The following is a 5,000-nucleotide window of genomic DNA, read 5'->3' as shown; positions in this document are numbered from 1 at the left end:
TTTGAGAAGTTATTTGGTCGGTTCTGTTGTTAATACATCTGATTCCAACGAGAAGAGAAGAAATAAACAGTCAAAGCGAGATAGAATTCATAGAAGATGAAACAGGTTTACATTTGTTGTCTTTTTCTCTGGTGCATCATTTTTACCTTCTTTCTGAATGGAACGGTCCTTTCTTCTCGTTATTATGGAGCTGGCAGAATGGTTGGCACAACAGGCAAAATGCTTAGTGGCATTTTGTCCATCCTCATGTTCTGAATTCAAATTCTGCCAAGGTCGACTTTGCCTTTCATTCTTTCGGGGTCGATAAATTAAGTACCAGCTGCATACTGAAGGCAATCTAATCGACTGGCCCCCCCTCCCCAAAAATTTCAAGCTGTGTGCCTAGAGTAGAAAAGAATATTAAGATAACTCTAAAAATATCCTTTCTACTATTGGCACAAAGACTGAAATTTGGGAGAGTCAATTACATTGACCCCAGTACTCAACTGGTACTTATTTTATCAACCCTGAAAGGATGAAAGGTAAAGTCAACCTCAGAGGAATTTGAACTCAGAACATACAGACACAAGAATTTACCGCTAATCATTTTTCCCTAATGACTCTGCCAGTTTGCTGCCTTAGATAACTATATAAATACCACTAGGCAGATATAGCAATTAAAAAACGAACAAGATTAACCCTTTCGTTATCAACCTGGCTGAAACCGGCTCTGGCTCTGTAGTACAAATGTCTTGTTTTCATAAGTTTTGAATTAAAATCTTCCACCAAACTTTAGTCACAATTTATGTTCCTAACACTAGCTTAATGATAACTAAGTTATTTTACTAAATTCTTTGTTATATTTAAAGTAATTGAAAGAAACACAGAGCATCTCAAAATAAATGCAGCAACAAAAGGTTTAAGCTATAAAAAATATTAATATTTCCAATATTATTTCCCATATATTATATTTTAGTCTCTTAGGTCATTACAAATTGTTTCCTTGGTCTCCTACAATGTTTTATGCCTCACTAAATACACAATTTACTAAGAAACCAATTATTTCTTCCAGTTCCTTGTACCAATACTTAAAGATTGATATTAGGGCAGTCAGAGTCGTCCAGGTCAACATTTACATCATGGGAGATTGACAGTCTTTTGTTTAGCTGTTTGATTTATTTCTATGGATTTTCTGATTAAATATCTTCATTTATGTTCCATTTTGCTTTTGCTTCACTTTTTCTTGGCCAATATTTCGAAAGTGAGACAAGATTATTTCATGAGTACAAAAATAAAATAAAATAAAATAAATGAAAAATAAAAACCTTATCATGTAATTTCATATTTGATATTAATTTTTTGAAAATATTTTGGTTCTTTTGTATGTAATTCATTGTTAGCATGGGTTAGATAGTTCTGTAAATCTTAATGTTTGCTTGAAAATGCTATTGATAAAATGAATGTTGTTTCCTTAAAACCAACATTTTTGCTGTGTGATTTAGAAAGGAGCACATCTGTTTTTGTTGTTGTTGTTTTTCTTTTGTTCTTTTGGGCTAGTGTAATGGAGGAAATTTGCAAGAATTAATTCTAAATTAATTAAAGCTAGGTTTGGTTCAAATATTTACCAATCAGTAAAAGGCAGACAAGAATCCACTTACCAGTTCTCACTTAACCAATGCTAAACTACACTCCATTTCTTTCAGTTAATTTTTAAAATAATGAATGATTTAGAAAATAACTTTATTATTAATCTGGTGTTTGGAATATAAATAAACATGAAATTTCAATGGGAGGTTTTGATTTTGATCACCAAAAGCAAGCAGTTTGTATTATGGAACCATGGACAGCCTCAAGTGCAATGGTATCAAAAAGGTTAAGAGTCTTGTAAATTGGCAGGCAGTTAACCAGAATGTCTAGTTCAAATATTTGCCATTCTGTAAAGGACAGACAAGGATCCACATAAAATCTCTTACTTAAGTCTTTAATTACCATATTTCTGATGAAATACACTTCCTTTGAATCAATTAATTTGGAAAATTATGAAGAATTTAGTAAAACCATTTTGTCATTATAAATCTGGTGCTTGGGAGATTGGCGAACATGAAATTTTGATGGAAGGTTTTAATTTCAATCATTTTATAACAGAAAGTCTGCATTGTAGAACAAGGGGAACTCTCAGGTGGATTGTTGTCGAAAGGGTTAAAGAATATCACATGATATTTACAATAAATCTAATTTACCTATTATCTATTAGAATTGTATTTTCAATTATCTTGGGCGAAAACACTTTGCTAGAAAAACAATTATTCTGATGTAAATATTTTGAAATATGTTTATGGAGATGTTATATGCACTTCTTTGAACAATACCAAATTTTTAATGTATAAAATAAATATAAATGGACTATTTATCTACTTATTACTGTCTATCTCTCTCTTGTATCTTTCTATCATTATGTATGTATCTATCTATCTACCTATCTATCTATCTATCTTCTCCCCCTCTCTCTCTCTCTCTCTCTCTCTCTCTCTTTCTCTCTCTCTCTCTCTCTTTCTCTCTCTCTCTCTCTCTCTCTTGCTATTAATGTCCATTCCTTCTCTTGCAAGTTAAAGAGCAAGATACTGACTCTATACTGTTTGTCTGCTTTCCATCTTCCATTTCATTTTTATAAATTGCCTTTCATTGTTCCGTTCACAAACACCCTCTGAGGTCGTTTCTAATTTTCTCATATACCATTTCGAAAATAATTACATTAGTTTTTTATTCATTTATTTCAAATTTAACCCTTTTCATTCTAACCATTCCTGAGACCACCCTTTGTTCCATGACACAAACTTTGTTTTAAAGTGATCTAAATTGAAAAAAACCTTCCATCAAAACTTTGTCAGTTTATATTCCAAACATCATTTTAATAATATCGAAGTTATCTTACTAAATTCTTCATCATTTTCAAATTGAATTTAAACAACAACAGTGTGTTTCAACAGAAATAAAATAACAAAAGTGTTAATCTCTAATTTATTTTTATTAAGAAATACTAGGTTATTTGTCTCTTTAAGTTAAATCAAAATCTTTTATATTTTTCTCCTCTCACTCTTGTTTTTTTATTTTTGTTTTGTTTTTACTAGGTACGAAATCCTTTCTTGTATGGGGATGGGCATATATAGTTGAGAGAATCGGTACCAGAATTATATTTGCATTTAATTCATTAAATTCATGGTCTGTGAAAGAAGAATGGAAAAAAAAATTGGAGTTAAATTCCACAGATTTTTGTGCTGCAGTTTGTTTGGCATCGAACTACACATGATGTTTTTGCATCAAATGTGCACCAATTCTTACATGCATTCCAAGAACACCAGTTCTTGCGTGCAGCCAGTGAATGTTCACCAATTCTTCGATGCATCATTTGTGCAGCAAAAGTAATTGCGGTGTCAAAGGTTCAAACTGATACAAACTTTCTCCTTGGGGGACTGTTTAACATATGAATAAAAACCAAAACAGTCAGCAGTGTGAAAGGAAGTACGTGTTGGATAATGTAGTCCTAGATATACTTAACCCTTCGCCTGGACATAGACAAACAAAAGAATGGAATAAATAAAGATGAGATGGTTACAAGTGATATATATTCAATGATATATCTATGGGAGCTGGACTGCCTTGGGAATATACAATGGCTACAAGAACAACTCCAACAACAACTATAGCAACAAAAACAACCACCATGAGAACAGCATTAACAGTAACAACAACAACACTGTTTAATCAAAGATGAATAGGTTTGAACATTGAAAATGTATGCAACAGACAATGCTCTGACTGACCAGGTACAAACAATAACAAAGCTACCACTGCACAAACAGAGGACACAGTACTGTGCGAGTTCTAATCACGTCAAAGCATGACATTTCCAGAATTGTTCACGTTTTGGTTGTTCTTAACTCTTTAGCTTCTTTCGTTTCATAATGTAGAAGTTCTCAGACAGAAGCTGACACAGGGATTCTCATCACCATCATCATCCCTACCATCATCTTCATCATCATCATCATCATTGTCGTCATCATCACCATCATCTTCATCATCATCATAATCGTCATTATCATCATCATCATTTTCATCACCATCATCTCCATCATCATCATCTTCATCATTGTCCTCACCACCAGCAGCATCATCATCATCATCATCATCATCACCATCATCATCTTCATCATTGTCCTCACCACCACCATCATCATCATCATCATCACCATCATCATCTTCATCATCACCATCACCATCACCATCACTGCCACCACTATTACTGCCATCATTGTCAGTATTGTTGTCATTATCACTTCCACTATCACCACAGCCCTTCTCCTCCATGGCATCATCTCTACCACCACCAACACCACCAGCAGAACTACCAACACCACCACCATCCTCATCACCATTGTCTTCACCATCACCACCGCCACATCTATTACCATCATGATCATCATCTTCACTGCTTACACATTTGTTTTTTTCCATCCTCTCAGACTTCTTAAGACTTCTTAAGCAGCATTCTTACAGCTGCACACCCTTCCTGATAGCAATTCTTTAACCAAAAACTACCTAAAGTATTACAGCTCTAAAACAGTTCTTTTAGAGTGTGTTTTTTCTCAGACTTACGGAAGACTAACCGATATATATATACGAGGAGTAGATAGACAGCCGACAACTGATGAAGGGTCCTTTCTCTATGTTTACTTATCGTGTTTTCCATTTTTTCTCATAGTTTACATATTTCATGTTATATGCACCGTTGGTGACGTCCTGTACCCTTATATGCATGTATATATATGTGTGTGTGTATTATAAATTGTTTATTATTTAATTGAGCATGACATATCCATTACTAAGTACATATATATATATATGTGTGTGTGTGTAATTTATATATATATATATATATATATATATATATATATATATATATTGATATATATTGATATATATTGATATATAAATTCACAATTAGGCAATGGTGTAGATAAAAT

At 33.0% G+C, this 5,000-nt stretch overlaps 1 long non-coding RNA gene across 2 annotated transcripts in view; it reads left to right on the top strand.

Moving 5' to 3' along the window:
- Positions 1–5,000, top strand: part of LOC149131480 (uncharacterized) — a 520,436-nt gene that overhangs the window by 52,585 nt on the left and 462,851 nt on the right. The window contains exon 2 of one of the 2 annotated variants that reach the window (XR_016237821.1): positions 3,108–4,836. The exons of the other annotated variant lie outside the window; for it this stretch is intronic. This is a non-coding gene — a long non-coding RNA (uncharacterized LOC149131480). Of the gene's footprint in view, positions 1–3,107; positions 4,837–5,000 lie in introns of those variants that run through there. 2 annotated transcript variants of the gene reach the window in all.

This window comes from Octopus bimaculoides, chromosome 21 (genome assembly GCF_046866305.1).
Source record: "Octopus bimaculoides isolate indiv1 chromosome 21, ASM4686630v1, whole genome shotgun sequence".
Classification (NCBI taxonomy): Eukaryota; Metazoa; Mollusca; class Cephalopoda; order Octopoda; family Octopodidae; genus Octopus; species Octopus bimaculoides.
This window is presented reverse-complemented; position numbering and strand designations above follow the sequence as displayed.